The sequence below is a fragment of the Balaenoptera ricei genome, chromosome 4, assembly GCF_028023285.1.
Source record: "Balaenoptera ricei isolate mBalRic1 chromosome 4, mBalRic1.hap2, whole genome shotgun sequence".
In the NCBI taxonomy this organism is placed as follows: Eukaryota; Metazoa; Chordata; class Mammalia; order Artiodactyla; family Balaenopteridae; genus Balaenoptera; species Balaenoptera ricei.
The window spans coordinates 38785381-38808376 of NC_082642.1; positions in this window are offsets into that span (position 1 = coordinate 38785381).

Sequence of the window (22996 nt, forward strand, 5' to 3'; positions counted from 1 at the left end):
CCTGGCAACCACGAATTTGCTTCTGTCTTTATGGATTTACTTATTCTCAATATTTCATATAAATGGAGTCACATGATATGAGAACTTTTGTGTTTGGCTTCTTTTTACATAGTATAATATTTTCCAGGTTCATTATGTATCACTATTTCACTCCTAGTACTATTCCAATGTATGGTATGCCACAGTTCGTCATTTTTTATTTTATATTGGAGTATAGTTGATTTACAATGTTGTGTGTGTTTCCAGTGTACCGCAAACTGGTTCAGTTATATATATACATCGATCCATTCTTTTCTAGCTTCTTTTCCCATTTAGGTTATTACAGAATATTGAGTAGAGTTCCCTGTGCTATACAGTAGGTCCTTGTTGATTATCTATTTTATATATAGTGGTGTGTGTATGTTAATCCCCAATTCATAATTTATCCCTTCGCACCCCACCTTTCCCCTTTGGTAACCGTAAGTTTTTTTTTCTATGTCTGTTTGTCTGTTTCTGTTTTGTAAATAAGTTCATCTGAATCATTTTTTTAGATTCCACATATAAGTGATATCATATGATATTTGTCTTTCTCTGTCTGGGTTACTTCGCTTAGTATGATCATCTCTAGTATACATTCATCATTTGATGGACATTTGACTTGTTTCTTCCTTTTGGCTCTTGTGAATAGGGGTGTATGAACATTTGTATACAAGTTTCTATTTGAAGACCTGGGTTCAATCCTTCTGGGTATATACCTGAGTGAAATGTACATTTATTTTTATCCACTTTATTTATATTTCATGTAAGACGCAAACTTTTTTGAGGTGGTGTTTGATATATTAGCTCAGTTGGATATTAGATAACATTAAGAAGTTTAGAATGATGATATGAGAAAGCAAAAATTTCAAATGAAAATATGTGAACCACAGGTTGCACATGGTTGCTACAATTAGACTGAGAATTTGACTCCTAGGGACCTGGCAGGTGTCAAATGCTTTTCTAAGTAAGAAATGAAACCCAGAAGTAAAACATTCACATAAGCCATGAAACTTAAAAGACTGGTTTGACTACATAGAAATGAAGAACTTTCATGTAATAAAAGGGAAACAAAGTTAAAAGATAACTAGGAAATTGAAGGGAACTATTTCCAATATTGGTAACAAAAGGTCAATATCTGTAATATGTAAACACTATTGACAAATCATTAAAACAAATGACAGGGACTTCCGTGGTGGTCCAGTGGTAAAGAATCTGCCTTCCAATGCAGGGGACGTGTGTTCAATCCCTGGTCAGGGAACTAAGATCCCACATGCCGTGGGACAACTAAGCCCATGTGCCACAACTACTGAGCTCGTGGGCCTCAACTAGAGAACTCATGTGCTGCAAATTACAGAGCCCACATGCCCTGGAGCCTGTGCACCACAACTAGAGAGAGAAAACCTGCACACCACAACTAGAGAGAAGCGCGCGTGCCGCAACGAAGATCCTGCACGCTGCAATGAAATATCCTGCATGCCTCAGTGAAGATCCCACGTGCTGCAGCTAAGACCCGACACAGCCAAAAATAAGTAAAATAAAATAAATTTAAAAAATAAAACAAATGACACAATATATTAGGCATTTTGAAAAAGTAAAGATTTGGGATGGGGAGAAGAGTCTGGTAGATTGGAAAACAATTTTAAAGACATAACATTCATTATTGATGGGGATATGGAGAAAAGGTAAAACAGTGTTATTGGGAGTGCATATTGGGAAACCTTTCTTGCAGGACATGCTGATAGCATGGTACTGGTGACAGATACGTAGGTTGATTTAGATCAGTGACACAGATTAAGGAACTCAGAAATAGACCCTCACAGGTTTTTGACAAAGGATCAAAGGCAATTCAATAGAGAAAGGATAATCTTTTCAACAAATGGTGCTGGAGCAATTGGAAGGCCAGAAGCAAAAAATGAACCTATTGTACAATATCACTTATATGTGGAGTCTAAAAAAGTCAAACTAGTAAAAAACAGAGTGTAAGATGGTGGTTATCAGGAGATGAGGGCTGGGGGGATAAGACTGATGGTGTTTAAGGGTATGAACTTGTAACGAGTAGTAAATAAGCCATAAAGGTCTAATATACAATATAATGAAAGTAGACAATAATATTGTACTATAACTATATAATACTGATAAACATCGCTACAACAGTCATATTACAATATTTAAATGTATCAAAGTAATACACTGTACACCTTAAATTTATATAATGTTACATGTCAAATTTATTCAATTAAAATCTTTTTCTTTTAAAATTAAATAAAAGAATGAACCTAGACACAGACTTTACACCTGTCACAAAAATTAACACCTTGGAGTGAAACTTTGAAACACTCGAGATAAAAAGAAAATCCTGAAGGATAAAAACCAAATTACCTACAGAGGAAAGAAAATCAGAATGATATCAGACTTTTCATCAGCAATACTTGATGCATAAAACCAATATGCAGTAGGTTCAGAATCAATGGGAGAGCTCTGTGGACAGAAAGAAATGGACACCAATAGAACGTACATGCACCATTTTGGCTATTAGGAGAGGTACCGCCTCCTGAAGCTTATACGTCTAGACTTTAACTGAGACAGAAAACTAAGCATTCAACCTAAGCCTGGAGATGGGAGCACAGTAAACTTGTAAGAAATGGAAGTGGAAATAGTGAATTCAGTCTTGGCTAAGCTAATTAAATACTATGAATCTGGACACCTGTGATTTTCCTCAACTGTGTATTTATTCTCTTGATATCACCTATGCGGAGTAGTTATCAAAGCTATTCATTTAATCCCTGTGCCACACTGTACTTTCTATAGAGCCTCTAGCAGACAACAGCGTTTTCTTTGGGGAGACCCTTCTGGTCAGTGTAATGGCTCAGCTCCCTATAGCTCCTCCTACCATAAGTCATGATTTCAGTGGAAAGGCTTTTGCTCAAAAACAATGTAGTTTAGCCTCATCGGTTCATCAAAAAGTAAAACGCCAGGAGGTGCAGTTTCATCATGTGGAGAACTTCTGATGCATTCTCTCAGCTACTCGCCAAATTCAGTCTTGTAATTAAAATCACGCTTATAGCACCAGATGGAATTTTATGCAAGCACACACAGATGCGTTCCAGGATGGCGAGAGGAGCTTCAAAGCACAGCTGCCAGCTCTGTGGAACAGGGGACTGCAAGAACCAAATCCCCCAGTGGGTGCTTGTGAGTACTTGCCAGACAGCAGACCTTTCAGTTTGCCCATCAGGTAAATGGAACGTGAAGTATGATTTGCATCAGGCACAGTGTTGGGTGAAAGCCCTGCTGTTTAAAGCCCTATCCTGGGTCTAGAATGTTTTAAAAGTTTTTTGCTTCCTTTCCAGTTTTGTTTTGATTTGATTTTCCTGATTTGTGGAGAAGTTCTCTCAAGCAGCTGTGGGCATGCAGAACTTTGTTAAATTGATAACCGTCATAAGGACAGAAAATCAGCAGAAACACTGGAATTTTAATCACTCACCTGCTATGTTTTTAAGGTCAACAGGCGGGAATTCTCAAGAATCGGTTAAATGAGTTTTAAAGCAAAGAGTCATCATACACAGTTTTTTGTTTTCTGGTTCCTTGAAGTCAAGTCAAATCCCAGAATGTTCCAGGCAATCATGGAACATTTCATTGGCACTGTGAGAAAATGCCCTATATTTGTGTCCAGAAGTTATCTTGGGGCCCCCATGCATTGAAAAAGAGTAATTTTTTATGGCAGAAGAGGCATATAAATTTGAGAGAAGGGGACAAGTGAAGAAAAGAATTTTAAGCGCAGTCGTCAGGGATGAAGGGGAAGTGAGAGTAGTAGGGGCTCTCAGTGCTTAGTGTATTATTCTGGGAAGTCGCCAAAGTTCAGAGGAGGCTTCCTGTCTTACCCAGGATGCTGCAGCCCCTCCCTGCCTCTGCCCTCCCCCTCCCCCCGCAGTGTCAATCACACAAGCTCAGTTTTAGGTACTGGGCTTTTTCCTGCTCAAGGTTTCATTTGGAGAAAGAGCTGCTTGCCTAAAGAGTGTGTGATCACCACTGCCCAGACTGAGAAAGACTTAGGAACCGTCGTTCAGGGACCACACACTGACTTACGTGATTTTGCAAAACTGTTTTGTTTTCAAATATGAGTAATTTTATGGTTCCCTATTCTCTTTTCCCAGCTGTTTAGCAGTAAAATTCCCCTGAACTGCAGTCATGTTTAACAGTGCCTCTTGGGGTATAGAGGAGGAAACATAAGGAATAGAATGGGTAAGCACAGTTATTAAACTACTAGAAACAATAAGATAATTCACTGAGTCCAATTATAAATTAATATCTGAAAATCAGCAGATTTCTTATGTAAAAACATGAACAAGTTTTATATGAGCTGTATAGAAATTTATATAGGAAATATAATGGAAGAATATATTCCATTCATATTGGCATCATGAAACAGAAAATATCCAGAAATAAACCTAATGAAAAATGTAAAGGATCTTTTGGAAGAAAACTGTAAAACTCCATTGTGGAGCCATAAGGAAATCTTTTTTTTTTTTTTTCCTCTCTCTTTTAAAGTTTTCTTTTTTAAATTAATTTTTATTGGAGTATAGTTGCTTTACAATGTTGTGTTAGTTTCTACTGTACAGCAAAGTGAATCAGCTATACATATACATACATCCCCTCTCTTTTGGATTTCCTTCCCATTTAGGTCACCACAGTGCATTGAGTACAGTTCCCTGTGCTATACAGTATGTTCTCATTAGTTATCTATTTTATACATAGTATCAATAGTGTATATATGTCAATCCCAATCTCCCAATTCCTCCCACCACCCCCCCTTTCCCCCTTGGTATCCATACATTTGTTCTCTACGTCTGTGTCTCTATTTCTGCTTTGCAAATAAGATCATCTATACCATTTTTATAGATTCCACATATATGTGTTAATATACGATATTTGTTTTTCTCTTTCTGACTTACTTCACTCTGTATGACACTCTCTAGGTCCATCCACATCTCTACAAGTGACCCGATTTCATTCTTTTTTATGGCTGAGTACTATTCCATTGTATATATGTACCACATCTTCTTTATCCATTCCTCTGTTGATGGACATTTCGGTTGCTTCCATGTCTTGGCTATTGTAAATAGAGCCACTATGAACATTGAGGTGCATGTGTTTTTTTTTTTTTTTTTTTTTTTTATGTCTCTTAAACCTTGAGCTACAAAGCTTTATTCAAAAAAACAAAAAAACAAAATATTTTTCTCTATAAAATGAGCTGCAACACAACTGATTTTCCAAAACTGGAAGCTAGGAGTTGCCAATATTAAAAATTTAGAAGATAATGGTTTTAAGAAAAGCCAATGTTTCCCCAAGTTTAAGTAAGAATAAAACTATTTAAAAATGATCAGTATTGCCAGAATTTGTTATCATCTAGAGGCATGTGTATTTATGTGTTTGCAACAACAGATTTTGTTAATGGCATCTTTGATTAAAGGAATCTGAAACACTGAAGTTGTGTTTCCTACCTGTGACTCCCTAGTCTGCTTTACATGAATACTTGTGTTAAACTAAAAAATACCTCTTGAGATGCTTTCAGCATTTTACTAGGGTCTTTAAGATGAAATTGTGACAAGGGGTAAAGAGTTCAGTGGTTTTCCTTACCTGGTGCATGTGTCTTTTTGAATTTGTTTTTCTCTGGGCATAAAGAAGTCTTGAAGAGATAAATTACATACTTTGTCTTGAGATGAGACTTTCAATATTTATCATGCTTTTGTCATTTAAATACAAATCGTGGAGCTTTTTCTAAGACAGAAGAGGAGTTACAACAGTCCTTTTTTATCAGTTGCATAGAACCTTATGGAATGGCTATACCCTGCCTATGGTGAATGTAGTCCAGTTTTTCTGTATTGGAAACAACGTTTCAAGAACTTGCTCATACTTAAAAAATGATTTGTAGGTGCTGTTTATATATTATGGACATTGACCTTTTGTTACCTATGCTGCAAGTAACTCCCTCCAGTTTCCTAGTTATTTTTAAACTTTTCTTCCCTTTCATTGTACAGAAGTTCTTCATTTTTATGTGCATAATCAAAACCTGTTTTTAGGTTTCATGGCTTGGGTAAATGTTTTACTTTTGGTTTCCATTTCTTGCTCAGAAAAGCCATTGACACCTGCCAGGTGCCTAGGAGTCAAATTCTCAATCTAATTGTAGCCACCATGTGGAACCTGTGGCTGCCAATTTATGACTCCAGTGGCTTCTGCTGACCTTGGCTGTGACCCTCTGGATGCACCTGTCTCTCCAGGTCTCAGGGTGCTATTTGTCCTGCCACCTCAGTTCTCTGACAGGTCCAAGAAAAGTTGCTGATTTTCAGTTTGTTCAGCTTTTTCTTTTTGTAAGAAGGGAGTGATGCCTTCCAATCTTTTTACATATTGGGGCTAACACCAGAGGACTTTTACTGTAAATTCCTTTTATTTAGGTGCTACATACGTGTAATACGTAGGTGTAATTAAGTAAGATGAGGACTCCTGGGTGAGGAGCTGGTCTTGGGGGCGACATGTCAGGAATCACTCACTTCTGAAAGAGCTTTTAGACAATGAAGGGAAGGTGTGCAGTGATTGGATGCATAGTTTGAATCAGGGAAAGCATTGGGGCTGGTCTGTTATTTAAGGTCTCTGGTAATTTCCTGTCTTCCTCAGCTGAAGTCCTTCCTACCTCCTGTAAGACGCTCAGTGATGTCTTGTTATTTCCTTGAGCTTCACTTCCCCTGTCTCTTCTTGCTCACTGAGGCTAAGCCACTCTGACCTCTGGAGACTTCTTAAATAAGTGAGAGCTGCTCCCGCCTTACAGCCTTTGCCCTTGCTATTTCCTCTGCCTCTAATGGTTTTTCTGGGTGGCTTCCCTCACTTTCTTTTCTTTATTTTAAATTTGATTTATTATTTATTTATTTAAATTTTATTTATTTATTTATTTATGGCTGTGTTGGGTCTTCGTTTCTGTGCGAGGGCTTTCTCTCGTTGCGGCGAGCGGGGGCCACTCTTCATCGCGGTGCATGGGCCTCTCACTGTCGCGGCCTCTCTTGTTGCGGAGCACAGGCACCAGATGCGCAGGCTCAGTAGTTGTGGCTCACGGGCTCCGTTGCTCCGCGGCATGTGGGATCTTCCCAGACCAGGGCTTGAACCCGTGTCCCCTGCATTGGCAGGCAGATTCTCAACCACTGCGCCACCAGGGAAGCCCCCCTCACTTTCTTTAGGACTGAAAAATCACCTACTCAATGAGGCCTTGCCTAGAATTGCTTATCTCCAATTCACCCACCTGTCCTGGCTCTTCCTATCCCCCCTCCTCCTCAGCACGTTTCACCCCCTTACCTGTTCTGTCTCATATTCTGTGTTGTCTACCTCCCACTTCTCCTATGAGATTGGGAGAAACGCCACAGGGAAAGGCACTTTTCTTGCTTGCTTCACTATATCCCCAGGTTCTAGATCCACGTTATAAAAGTAAAAAAAAAACAGGTGAAAGTAAGTTTAATAATATACTGTATTATAACATAAGAAGACTCACAGATATAGAGAACAAACTAGTGGTTACCAGTGGGAGCGGGGGAGGTACAAACTGTTGGGTGTAAGATAAGCTCAAGGATGTATTATACAACACGGGGAACATAGCCAGTATTTTGTCATAACTGTAAAGGGAAAGTAACCTTTAAAAGTTGTATAAAATAGGGACTTCCCTGGTGGTGCAGTGGTTAGGAATCCGCCTGCCAATGCAGGGGACACGGGTTTGATCCCTGGTCCAGGAAGATCCCACATGCCACGGAGCAACAAAGCCCGTGCGCCACAACTACTGAGCCTGTGCTCTAGAGCTCACGAGCCACAAGTATTGAGCTGGTGCGCCACAACTACTGAAGCCTGCGCACCTAGAGCCCGTGCTCTGCATCAAGAGAAGCGACCGCAATGAGAAGCCCGCGCACTGCAGTGAGGAGTAGCCCCCGCTCGCTGCAACTAGAGAAAGCCTGCACGCAGCAACGAAGACCCAACACAGCCAAAAATAAATTAATTAATTAATTTAAAAAAATAGTATAAAATAATAAAAAAATTAAAAAGCCTGCATTTAACCCATTATATCCAAAGTATCATCATTTTACTCTAAAATTATTAATGAGATAATTTACCTACTTTTTTATGTTTGAAGTCTTCAAATTCTGGGGTGTATTTTACACTCACAGCACATTTCATCTCCACAAGCCACCTTTCAAGTGACTGGAGGCTCCTCTGTTGGACAGAGCTGGGTGGCCTGCAAGGCTGAGTTAGAATTGGGACATTTTTCTCGGGAGAAGTGGGACATTATTGAAGAGTTTAGGTGTAGTTCAGGAGTGACAGGATCGGTCTTGTTTTCACTGTGGCAGCAGAGTGGAGAACGGAGGAAGGGACTTGAGCGGGAAATTGCTTTAGGAGCCTAGGAGACAGATCTGCTGAGGACAGATGGAAGGGCCTGGACCCGGGTGGTGGCAGTGGGAAAAGACAGGAGAGAGAAGATGCAGGGGATATGTAGCCAGTAAATTCCACAAGGCTTGACAACAACTGGATTCAAAATAGGCAAGCTACCATTATACGTCAGATAATAATTTGATTATAATAATCTTTTGTCCCCTGTCAGAGAACTAGAGAACAGGTTGGACTGAAACACTGTTTTGAAGAGTTTCTTCTCTATTTCCAGATATCGGTTATGATCTGCGTGGAGTTGCCATATTGGTTATGGCGGCACTTACTTTAGTTTTTAGTGGATAAATCTAAACGGCCACATGATGGTGCCAAAGCATTGGTAGTTAATATGGCTTTTCAGACCAGCTTGCAAATTCCTTCTTGTATAGAAACGTGGCCACCTTGGCTTCAGTTATTTTATTTTAAAAAACAAAGTCATGGAACATAAATAATATTTTTGTAGCTTCAAAGTAATGTTTTATTTCTAATCAGTTTCTTTTTTTCCCCTTGCTGCTTTTAATATGTTTTCTTTATATTTAATTTTTTTAATCAGTCATCAATTTTATACACATCACTGTATACATGTCAATCCCAATCGGCCAATTCAGCACACCACCATCCCCACCCCTCTAATCAGTTTCTTAAGTCAACAGGTAGTCCTGACTTAGTTCTCATGATGTTTTATTTGTAAAACTGGAGTTTTCTAACCCAGAGGAGCACATTCTCAGAGTTGTGCTGAAGAGGGAAACAATTATATATTTTTTAAATTTAAGAATGAGACCAGTAGGATGTGTATCCTAATAATATTCCCATTTCTTAGGGAATGCAGAAATTTCTCCATAGTACTTTGAGAGATATACTGAGCTTCAGTAAAAGGTATTTATAAAGCTGATGAACCCAGATACCTCAATGCAACATTCGAAATGATTAGTTAGAGGAGGTTCTGTGCCCTATACATGGTAGATTCTAAATTAATATTTACTGACACAATGACTGCAAATATGAATTAATGAAAACCAGAACCACCTGTTGGCCAAAGTCTGTCACTTTTTCCAAATTTAATAGCCAGCTTTTATTGAATAAAAAGCATGGAGTGTAGAAATTTGTAAATATTAGGGACATAATTTTTATTTTATTTTATTTTATTTTGCTATTATGGTTCTTAACATTTTTTTATATTTAATTTTTATTTTATATTGGAGTATAGTTGATTTACAATGTTGTGTTAGTTTCAGGTGTACGGCAAAGTGATTCAGTTATACATATACATGCATCCATTTTTTTTCAGATTCTTTTCCAATATAGGTTATTACAGAATATTGAGTAGAGTTCCCTGTCCTTTGTTGATTATCTATTCTATATAGTGTGTATATCTTAACCCCAAACTCCTAATTTATCCCCCCCCTCAGCTTTCCCCTTTGGTAACCACAAGTTTGTTTTCTCTGTCTGTGAGTCTATTCTGTTTTGTAAATAAGTTCATTTGTATTATTTTTTTAGATTCCACATGTAAATGATATCATATGGTATTTGTCTTTCTCTGTCTGACTTACTTCACTTAGCATGATAATAGAGATATAATTTTTAGCACACCTTGGAGACCCAGGAAGGAGTCATGTATTCACTGAACATTCTCTGAGAGTTTACTCTCAGGGCTATGAGTTTAGGATTGGCAAATGACCATTGATGCCATTAAATAACCACCTTCTAGAAATGTAAATGTCAGCAATATTCACAGCCACAAGAATCACCAAGCATGAAACCTCAAGTGCTATCAAGATCTAGAATCGTAAGTTCCACCAAGTCCCAAGAGGCCTTCACCAAGTGCCGGCTCCACAAAGTGCCAGAAAACACCAAAACCTAGAATAGTATGTGCCATTAAAGTGTGAAAAAGTGCCATGATACTACTAGTGTCACTGATATCTAGAAGTGCAAGTTCTCTTAACTTCTAGACCAGAAGTCAGAGAACTATGGCCTGCAGACCTGCTACCTGGTTTGGTAAATAAAGTTTTGTTAGAACATAACCACACCTATTCATTTACACACTGTCTATGGCTGCTTGTGTGCTATCACAGCAGAGTTGACTAGTTATGACAGACACCTACAAAACCTAAAATCTTTCCCATCTGATTATTTAAAGAAAACGTTTGCTGACATCTGTTCCATACTCCCAATTTCCTCCCACCTATAACTACAAGTGTCATTAATTCCTAGAACCAGATTTGCCTCAAATACTTTATTTTTTAAAAAAATATTTATTTATTTTTTTATTTGGTGGTGCTGGGTCTTAGTTGTGGCAGGCACGCTCCTTAGTTGTGGCTCAAGGGCTCCTTAGTTGCGGCTTGAAGGCTCCTTAGTTGCAGCACACGGGCTCCTTAGTTGTGGCATGTGAACTCTTAGTTGCGGCATGCATGTGGGATCTAGTTCCCTAACCAGGGATCGAACCCAGGCCCTCTGGATTGGGAGCACGGAGCCTTAACCACTGTGCCACGAGGGAAGTCCCTCAAATACTTTATTATTTATTTATTTATTTAGTTTTGGTTGTGTTGGGTCTCTGTTGCTGCGTGTGGGCTTTCTCTAGTTGCGGCGAGCGGGGGCTACTCTTTGTTGCAGTGCGTGGGCTTCCCACTGCGGTGGCTTCTCTTGTTGCAGAGCAAAGGCTCTAGGCACGTGGGCTTCAGTAGTTGTGGCTCGCGGGCTCTAGAGCAGAGGCTCAGTAGTTGTGGAGCACGGGCTTAGTTGCCCCGCGGCATGTGGGATCTTCCTGGACCAGGGCTCAAACCCGTGTCCCCTGCATTGGCAGGCGGATTCTTAACCACTGTGCCACCAGGGAAGTCCCCCTCAAATACTTTAAATCAAAGTTGTTACCACGTGCAACCAACAGTGAGAAACACAACTGCGTCAATGAGTAAGCTTACAGAAAACATCTTGGGAGGAGTGATTAAGCACTGACAGAAGCGGCCAAGGAAGTTCCTAGACTCCATCTTTGCATCTCGTTCAGAATATTATATAGACAGAGATTACAGTTTTTGTCACTGTTCTCATGTTGTTATTAACTCTACAATTTTGAAGTTTCTTAGGGATATTTTTGTAAAAGAAGAAATAAAGAGGGGGAAGTAATAAATTTTTTTCCTATATGAACTATTCTTGGATATTAATTCTCAGTTTCAGGAGCACAAATGTCATTAACCTTGAAATATCAGAGTGTTGATAAAGCATTAGGAATATAAATGAACTCACAGTTAGGACTTGTTGACATCTACTTTAAATAGCAAATAAATACTGTCAGAAGGGAAGGGACTGTTGCAGCAAGTTTGGTGACTAGGCTGATGTAAAGGCACAAATGTTATGCCACATAATGCTCATTTGTTACTTGTTTAATTTAAAAAATATAAAGGAAAAAAAGCCTCACCTTTGGATTTGTGTAGCAGATTAGAGATGGACCAGTAGGGTCCTCAGTTCCAGAAGGAACAGATTGGCTGATACCTGGGACTTAGAAGTCAGTCTGCAAATGAAACGCCCCTGAGAGCGAACAAGAAATCAAAACTACTTATATATTCAAAATCGCGGGAGATCCTTGGGTGCCGTCCAAAAGAAACAGCAAAAGGCATGAGCTAGAGTCTGAAGTGCTATTCCCCAATTGTGTGGCACTGGGTGAGACACTTAAGGCTGAACTTCAGTTCTTCATAAATAAACTGAAGCTCATCAGCATCATCAGCACCTTCATTATCACCATCACCATCACCATCATCACCATCACCATCATCACCATCACCATCATCATCACCACCATCATCATCACCACCTTCATTATCACCATCATCATCACCACCATCACCATCATCATCACCACCTTCATTATCACCACCTTCATTATCACCATCATCATCACCACCTTCATTATCACCATCACCATCATCACCATTATCATCAGAATTATCATCATCATCATCATCACCATCACCATCATCATCACCTTCATTATCACCATTATCATCACCGTCACCATCATTACACCATCTTCACTAGTATTGGGAAGTTACTTATTATGAGTCACCTTTACATAGATTATCTCTTTTAATCCTCACTGAGAGCATAGATTATTTCCCTCTTTTGACAGATGGGGAAATTGAAGCTTAAAGTATAAGAGACTTTCCCAAGGTCACACAGGAGTCAGTGACAGAACTGGGCTTCTCCATGGCCCATTGTTTTAACCCTATGCTAATAAAAATTCTGCTTCAGTAAAAGTTTTTTGAAAGAAATTTCCAAAGCTTATGAATAATTAAAGAGTGTTACTATCCTTTTATCTGGTAATCTTACTTCTGGGGATATCATAAGAAAATACTCCTATAAAAGTAAAGTGGAGGGCTTCCCTGGTGGCACAGTTGTTGAGAATCTGCCTGCCAATGCAGGGGACACGGGTTCGAGCCCTGGTCTTGGAGGATCCCACATGCCGCAGAGCAGCTGGGCCCGTGGGCCACAATTACTGAGCCTGCGCATCTGGAGCCTGTGCTCCACAACAAGAGAGGCCGCGATAGTGAGAGGCCCGCGCACTGCGATGAAGAGTGGCCCCTGCTTGCCACAACTAGAGAAAGCCCTAGCACAGAAACGAAGACCCAACACAGCCATAAAAATAAATAAATTAATTAATTAATTTAAAAAAAAAGTAGAGTGGAGAAAGACATTCATTACAGCATGATTTATCACAGTAAATCATTGGAAACTTCCTAAATGTCCAACAAATGAGAAAAGATTAAGTAAATAATGATAAAGTACAAAAGAATCTTAAACATTCACCACGAGGCCTATTTAGTAATGCAGTATAATGCGTAGACTCATTATGTGAAAAACTGGAATTTACCATTTTATCAACATTATGGTGCCAATTCAGTAAAAATTTACATGTGAAAAAAGAGTGGAGCAATATAAAGAAAAACATCAAATATTTTTTCCTGAGTTTGTGATTTTTTGGGTGAATTTTTCATCTGTTATTGTGATTATTATCTGTATGAAAATGAACAAATTTGAAATGCCGTATATATATGTATATACCTGCCCTGTGTAACTCATAGAACATGGTAAAGATCAAACAAGAGAATATGAGTAAACTAGATAAACTAGATAAACTGTAGGACAATTCAAATACTGCCATTAAAAAGTCAGGCTGGGGAATTCCCTCGTGGTCCAGTGGTCAGGACTCTGTTCACTGCTGGGGCCTGGGCTCAATCCCTGATCAGGGAACTAAGATCCCACAAGCCGTGCAGTGTGGCAAAAAAAAAAAAATTAAAGAAAAACATTGGGCTGGAAAAAGCACATGATAAGATGTTCAACATTGCAACTTATTAGAGAAATGCAAATCAAAACTACAATGAGGTAGCACCTCACACTGGTCAGAATGGCCATCATCAAAAAGTCTACAAATAATAAATGTGGAGAAAAGGGAACCCTCCTACTACGCTGTTGGTGGGAATGTAAATTGGTGCAGCTACTGTGGAGAACAGTATGGAGGTTCCTTAAAAAACTAAAAACAGAACTACCACCGTATGATCCAACAATCCCACTCCTGGGCATATATCCAGGCGAAACTAATTCAAAAAGATACATGCACCCCTATGTTCATAGCAGCACTATTTACAATAGCCAAGACATGGAAGCGACCTAAATGTCCATCGACAGAGGAAGGGATAAAGAAGATGTGATACATATATACAATGGAATAGTACTCAGCCATAAAAGAGAATGAAATAATAACACTTGCAGCAACATGGATGGACCTAGAAATTATCATACTAAGTGAAGTAAGTCAGACAGAGAAAGACAGATACCATCTAATATCATTTATATGTGGGATCTAAAAAAATGATGCAAATGAACTTATTTACAAAACAGAAACAGACCCACAGACTTCGAAAACAAGCTTATGGTTACCAAAGGGGAAAGGTGGGGGGAGGGAGGGATAAATTAGGAGTTTGGGATTAACATATACACACTACTATATATAAAATAGATAATCAACAGGGACCTACTGTATAGCACAGGGAACTCCTACTCAATATTCTGTGATAACCTATATGGGGAAAGAATCTAAAAAAAAATGGATCTATGTATATGTATAACTGAATCACTTTGCTGTACACCTGAAACTCACACAACATTGTAAATCAACTATACTCCAATATAAAATAAAAGAGAAATTAAAAACAAAAAAGTCAGGCTGGTCTAGTTAGGGACAGAGATCTCGTATTCAAACTGAAAGCAACCTTGGGATACCAGGACAAGCAGGTTGGCTGCTCTTTTTATCTCCCCTCACCATCAAGGACAGAGATCTGCAAACCATGGCCCAAGGGCCAAATCCTACCTATCATTTTAATTAATTAATTAAACATTAAAATTAAAAAAAATTTTATTGGCTCAGAGTTGATTTACAATGTTGTGTCTGCCTGTCATTTTTATGGCCTGTGTGCTAAGAATGCGTTTTACAATTTTGAGTGGTTCCAAAAAAAAAATCAAAGAAAGTTATTATTTCATGACACATGAAAATGGTATGAAATTTGACTTTCAGTGTCCATAGTAATGCCTGTATTACTGGCACAGAGTAATGCCTATTTATTTACATATCCCCTAGGGCTGCTTTCCTGAGACAGTAGCAGAGGTGAGTTGCTGCCGTAGAGACCGATGGCTCGCAAAGCTTAAAATATTTACTCTCTGGTCTTTTACCAAAAGAATTTCCTCACCTTTGATTTAGGCCAACTCAGTTCTCCGAATCTTGTCCTGGCCTCATGAGAATATTATTTAATAGATTTTTCTCAATTGCTCTTAAATGGTTAGAAAGACTGCCTTTTCTTAATATTTAGATTAAAAAAATGTTTTCAAAAATTAGGGATGGGGGCCACTGAATGGCCATGACATTGACCAATGGCAGTGTTTGTTAATCTGTGAACACATGTTCTGATGGCCACTCCGTAGATGGCATATAAGACCCATATTGGGTATTGGGAGATGCAATCTTTGATCTGTTCAAAGTGTGACCACCTGCCCCTCACCTATAATAAGGAAGCCACTGTTTGATTCCTGAGGCCCCTTCCAGCTCTACATTTCTACAGTGACGCCTCATTTAAAAAGCTGGTGGTTCTTCATGGCATTTATCAGTGTTTCTGTTCCTTTTATGGTCTTCCTGACTCTGGGGAAAGTAACCCATCAGGTTTAAGGCCAGGAATCAGACCTTAAATGCCTACGTGGCCCAGACAGGTCAACTAAACGAGAGAACCCACCTGAGTTCATACATGGGTCATGTGAAGCGGGGCGGCAGTCTGAGTGCTTCCCGATCTGGAGGAAGCAGCTGTCACTAGCCTCACACCGACTATTAGGTAGTGCTAGATCTTTCACACTTTCAACAGATCATAGAAAGTATGGATTCTAATGTTTGAATGCAGGAAACTAATTAAAAAATGTAAAAATAAAATGTAACCCATCCCCGCCCCCAACCCCTAAATACAGGATGGGCCTCTGGGTTGTCATTTTAAGAGTTGCCAGGTCTTCTCCCTGCGAGGATGTAGAGCAGTTTCTCCAGGAACATCTGTCTATTGGAAAAATCCTTTCTTTCGAGTGTGGCATCACGCCGACGTGGCTGAACATGCGTCTCCAAGTGGACTTGGGCCTTACGGTCACTTAGAACTTGAAGGATTTAAAAAGGCTTTTAGTATCATGGCTCTGATTCTCAACAATACTATTTCCAAAGCTTTTTAGACAAGGAGTCCTGCCCACCCTTTGTACTCCCTTTGAAACTGATCTTTTCTTTGTTTGGTTTTATGATGTTACTAGAACAGCCTATTTAGCTCGATAAGAAGGGGAGTGAAGAGCCAGGACCTGCCATGTAAACAACTTCTGCACACACTAAGCTTTTATTTCTTCTTTCTTCTGGGTCAAGGGGACATGGGATGGATTTATTTATGGAACAGATGTCTATTGAGTGCCTGTTATTTGTAGGAATTGCTGCAGGTGCTGGAGACACAGCAGTGACTTAAATAAAATTTCGCTCTCATAGGACTTAGGTTCTAGGGTGGGAGCTAGAAAATGGATAAATACATGTAATGTCAGATAGTGACAAGTGCTAGGGGAAGAAAACGAAGCCAAATAAGTACTATTTTCAATGGTATTGTTGTGGAGAGCCTCTCGGAAGAGGTGACATTTGAGCAGAGACCCTAATGAAGTGAGTAGCCGATAGAGCACTTCTAGGCAGAGAGAACAGCAAGTACAAAGGCCCTGCGGTAGATTTCTTGTTGTGTTTGAGGAATGTCAAGGGTGCAAGTCTAGACGCAGAGCAGTCAGCCAGGGGAAGAGTAGAAGAGGAAATGAAATCCAGCAGGACCCAGATACCAGATCATATGGGTTCTTACAGACGTAATGAAGACCCTTATTTTAAAAATGTAGGACAGCCATGAGAGGGGTGACATCTCTTTGTATTTATCCATTTTTAAAAATTAATTAATTAATTAATTAATTATTGTCTGTGTTGGGTCTTCGTTGCTGCACACGGGCTTTCTCTAGTTGCGGTGAGCGGGGGCTACTCTTCGTTGTGGTGCGCAGGCTTCTTGTTGCGGGGGCTTCTCTTGTTGCACAGCACGGGCTCTAGGTGCGTGGGCTTCAGTAGTTGTGGCACGTGGGCTGTAGAGCGCAGGCTCAGTAGTTGTGGCGCACGGGCTTAGTTGCTCTGTGGCAAGTGGGATCTTCCTGGACCAGAGATTGAACCCGTGTCCCCTGCATTGGCAGGCAAATTCTTAAACACTGCACCACCAGGGAAGTCCCGGGTGATATCTTTTGATTTACCTTTTAAGAGGCTCACTCTGGTTGATATCAGAGCAGGAGTTTGCAGCAGGGAGACTGTTGGGAGGCTATTGCCATGATCCAGGTACATGAATGGTGGCCTGGGCTGGTAGAAGTGGGTGTGCGGAGAAGAAGTTGTGATAGGAACAGAGTAAAGGGACAAAGTAGGTGATTAAATAGTTAATCCCACTAGGGGATCGTAAGTAAAGGAAAAAGTATGGGAGACCCTGTAAGTTAATGATCACTCAAGAAAGCAGGTCTGCTTAACCACAAAGCCAAGCAGGCTTGCTTAGCAGGAAAACCATGCAACAGAAGCACAAGACATGCCCCCAAACAATAAAACAATGGTGTTATGAGACCCACATCTTGCCCAGTGAGCTCAGTAATTTAATGATTCCTAGGACATGCTCCTCTGCACACACTAAAAACGCAAATATAAGGAAAAGGTGACTTTATACTGAAACCTGAGATGATTTACCATTTTTAGCATGTGTTACTGCATTTTGCTCATTTCCATTGTGCCATGACAGTCCCAGCTTGATCGTGTAGGGACAAAAAAACTTCCACCTGATGTGGAGGAGGAGCTCATGATGGAAGCCTGACATCTACTCAAGAATGAGGAAGCAGGGACTTCCTTGGTGGCTCAGTGGTTAAGAATCCGCCTGCCAATGCAAGGGACACGGGTTCGAGCCCTGGTCCGGGAAGATCCCACATGCCGCAGAGCAACTAAACCTGTGCACCACAACTACTGAGCCTGCGCTCTAGAGCCCGCGAGCCACAACTACTGAGCCCATGTGCCACAACTACTGAAGCCTGCGCACCTAGAGCCCGTGCTCCGCAACAAGAGAAGCCACCGCAATGAGAAGCCCACACACCATGACAAAGAGTAGCCACCGCTCGCTGCAACTAGAGAAAGCCCACGTGCAGCAACGAAGACCCAACGCAGCCAAAAATAAATAATAGATAAATTAAAAAAAAAAAAAGAATGAGGAAGCAGGTGGTCTCCTCCCCCTCCCCACTTTTCCTTTGATTATAAAAGTGTAGCCCACTAAGTTCTCGGGGCAGCACCCTCTTGCCCACATGCTTGTGAGCCTCACAAGCGTCCTATCCTAATAAATCACTTCTTATCTATCACTTTGCCTCTCACCGAATTCTTTCTGTGCTAAGACATAAAGAACTGGAGCTCCTCAGAGCCCTCTGAGGCGCCACCTAGTGGTTTCAGTTGGATTTGAATATCTTTACAGTAGAGACAACTTCTGCTCATTGTGTGAGATGATTCAGAGGCCATTTTCTCGGAGAAATATTTCTTGAGCTGTTCTTCCACGCTAGGTCAGGTTTCCTTCTTCTGTGATTTCCCCACGCAGCCATGTTTACCTCTTTTAGACACCTGAGAGTTTATTAATATGCTTTATTATGTGTCTATGTCTGTCTGTCTGTGAATCCTTTTTTCGAGCTCCAAGACCATGCCTTAGAGTAAGTCCCCTACATATGAACGAGTTCTGTTCCAAGAGTGCGTTTGTAAGTCCAATTTGTTCGTAAGTCCAACAAAGTTAGCCTAGGTACCCAAATAACACAATCAGCTATATAGTACTGTACTGTAATAGGTTTATAATACTTTTCACACAAATAATACATAAAAAACAAACACAAAAAATAAAGAAAACATTTTTAATCTTACAGTGCAGTACATTGAAAAGAACAGTAGTGCAGTACAGCAGCTGGCATCCAGGGGCTGGCATCGAGGGAACAGGCAAGAAGAGTTACTGACTGGAGGAGGGAGAGGAGGTGGGAGATGGTAGAGCTGAAGGATCGTCAGCAACAGGAGAGGGAGGGCAAGCTGCAATGTCACTCACGCCTGACGCTGATGGCACAGGATCTGGTTCCTTGCTGGATTCAATTCTATCCACCCTCTTGAAAAAACGATCTAGTGATGTCTGGGTAGTACTGTACCAGCTACATCACCACTGCTTTTGCACTTGCTTCTGGACATTCTGGGCTTGAAATAAGATACTGTACTACTGAACTCTATACAGTGCTGTACAGTAAAGTACACAAAAGCACAACCACTTGTAGGGTATGCATGCACATGACAATGTACGCCAGACAGTGAACTAACTTACGTGGTTGGACATGCGAACCCATGTTCACATCTTTGAAAGCTCGCAACTTGAAGGTTCTCATGTAGGGGACTTAACTGTATTTCTTTCTAGTACCTGGCACGATGCTTGTACATAATTGATGTTCAATGACTGTCGAATATATATATATACACACACACACATATATATATGAACTAAGAGGATATATTTTTGGGAAGAAGGAAATTGATAGGAAATAAGCTGAATTGAGTGTCCTACCATCAGTGGTTTGTGATTTTGGTGGAACGTGTTTGTGGACCTCTAAGACATTCCATTTGCTTGGTGGTCAGGCTTTTCTTGTTGGTCTTCTTATATCCCAGTCAAATAGGTTGATTGAAAACCTCCCTTCAGTTAAACAGAATCTCAAGACACATTCTGTGTATATGACTCCATGAAATAGCAAATTACTGAATAGGCAACTTCTGAAATTTCATTAAAAATACTTAAAAATTTTCTCTACCTTTGAGAACAGATAGTAATTTGAAGCTTACTGATGGTGGAGGGATAATGATAGACATGCCATTGTCTCAGATCCTCTGAAACCGAAGCATTTAAAAAATATGCTATATGTTTATACAGCCCCACATCCTATGTGTCAAGTTTTCCTCTCCTTCGGATATAAGATATAGAATGAAAAAGTGTCAAAAATGATCTTACTGGAGAAATGCTTTGCTTGTTGTTCATTTTCATGTTGTAATACCAAGAAAGGAATGACATGAGTATGCTTTTGAAATGAAAAAGGGAAGAATAAGGTGAGCAGATTTGAGTCAAGGGGTGGGCAGGCAGGGGCCAGGCTCCTCTTACGGCTTTACTCCTTACTGCTGGTTAGCTCTCTGGGTCTGACCAGGGAATGTGGGGTAGAATAATAGGAAGAACTACCATTCAGATAAAGAAGATGTGGTACATATATACAATGGAATATTACTCAGCCATAAAAAAATGAAATAATGCCATTTGCAGCCACATGGATGTAACAAGAGATGCTCATACTAAGTGAAGTAAGTCAGAAAGAGAAAGACAAATACCACATGATGTCACTTACATGTGGAATCTAAAATATGGCACAAATGAACCTATCTATGAAACAGAAACAGAATCACAGACATAGAGAACAGACTTGTGGTTGCCAAGTGGGAGGGGGGAGAAAAAGGGGTGGAGTGGGAGTTTGGGATTAGCAGATGCAAACTATTATATATAGGATGGATAAACAACAAGGCCCTACTGTATAGCACAGGGAACTGTATTCAGTATCCTGTGATAAACCATAAAGGAAAAGAATATAAAAAAAGACTGTATATATGTGTATTACTGAATCACTTTGCTGTACAGCAGAAATTAGCACAACATTGTAAATCAACTATACTTCAATAAAAAAATAGAGGAAAAAAAACTACCATTCATTTGCTGGTTTAGTCAATCAATACATTAACAAACAATGGCTGAGACGTGGTATTTCCATCAGGCACCAGTAAGTGCCAACTGAGGGGATAATAGAAAACCCAAGTAGAGGTTGCTTTTCTCACACAGCGAGAAGGCCAGTGATAGGCAATCCCAGGCTGCTCCATCGAGGCTATTTCTGGCTCTCTCTTCTGCCCGCCTTTGACTGTCGCTTTCATTTTCATGGTTGCCAAGAGGGCTGCTTCACCTCCAGTACTGGGTCTACATTCCAGACATTTAAAAAATTTTTTTCATTAATTAGTTAATTTATTTTTGGCTGTGTTGGGTCTTCATTTCTGTGCGAGGGCTTTCTCTAGTTGCGGCAAGCGGGGGCCACTCTTCATCGCGGTGCGCGGGCCTCTCACTATCGCGGCCTCTCTTGTTGCGGAGCACAGGCTCCAGACGCGCAGGCTCAGTAGTTGTGGCTCACGGGCCCAGTTGCTCCGCGGCATGTGGGATCTTCCCAGACCGGGGCTCGAGCCCGTGTCCCCTGCATTAGCAGGCAGATTCTCAACCACTGCGCCACCAGGGAAGCCCCCAGACGTTTTTTCACGTATCCTCTGCTAAGCACAGTGCCCAGCTCGTGGAAGCCATTCAGTTATTTATTGAATAAGTGAGTACATGGCAATTCAGTGAAAGCATCTGAAGTACAGATGGGTACAGAAGCAAAAGCTAAGTATTCCAAATGATTTAATGGCCAGCCATTGTCAGATGATCTGAGCAATTTATTTTTGCATTGCTGCCGGTTGCGTTCTCTGGCAGTAGACACAGAGATGTCGTTTACGGAACAAGATACTTAATCGGGATCAGTACATGTTTAAGGCAAGGGGTAGGAAACAGAGTGAACCAGAGGAAAGAGCTGCCAGGCAGTGGAGGCCAGCGAGGCTGTAGAACAAGCCTTGCCTGTTGTCTTACACTGGGTTGAAATGGCTCGGTCTCCATATCCCACCCCTTCCCGCCCCCCGCAGTCACCTGATGCAGGGCTGTGGGAAGGCATGGACTTGAGTGAGGTGGTCTCTGTAGCCAAGACTGTGGAGGGGCTGCCAGCTGCACCTGACCGGGGGGAGTGCATTCTCCACAGCTGGCGTCCAGCCCTTTCTTGAAGAATGGCTCTGGTGCCCTAGTTCCATATCTGCTACAGCATGACATCTCGCTTTTCTCGTCATAACATAAAAAGAAAACAAGATCCAAGAAACAACAAGAAAGAGGGAAAAGGATACCGACAGCAGACAGCTTGGCTTGAGGAAAGAAAAGTGATGGCTGTTGATGCTGAAATTTATCAATAGCTCTTAAAATTCAAGTAGAGTTGATTTACAATGTTGTGTTAATTTCTGCGTATAGCAAAGTGATTCATTTACACCTACATATACATTCTTGTTTAAAAATATTCTTTTCCATTATGGTTTATCACAGGATGTTGAATATAGTTCTCTGTAGGACCTTGTTGTGTATCCATTCTATATATACTAGTTTGCATCTGCTAACCCCAAACTCCCACTCCATCCCTCCCCCAACTCCCTCCGCCTTGACAACCACCAGTCTGTTCTCTATGTCCATGATTCTGGTTCTGTTTCATAGATAGGTTCCTTTGTGTCGTATTTTAGAGTCCACATGTAAGTGATATCATATGGTATTTGTCTTTCTCTGACTTACATCACTTGGTATGATAATCTCCAGGTGCATCCATGTTGCTGCAAATGGATGCTGAAATTCAGAGGTGACTTTGCCCAGATACGTGCAGCATCAGTAATGAAGGATTCTCAATGGACAGAAGTCTAATGTTTCATTAGCTGCAAGTTCTATTTAAAGCTGAATTGAACTGGAAGAGCATGGTTTATAGATGGGATTTCTAATGCAAGGTCCCCACTGTTTCAGCTCTGAGTTCGGAAACTGAGTTTAGGGATCCCAAAGAGAGCGCCATCTTGTGGTGAGAAGAGGAAGTAGCTCATTTCGGGACTGAGAGGTTTGCTTTCTATTCCTTAAAGGATGGAAGAAAGTGGACGCTGCCTTGGTTTAAAAAGTACATCATTTTTTCCCCCTGGGATTTAATGATTGTATCTGTCATCTATGTACGGATAACTAGCAGTGCTTGCATTTATGATCCTTTCACTTTGCCTTTTGCTTCCCATATT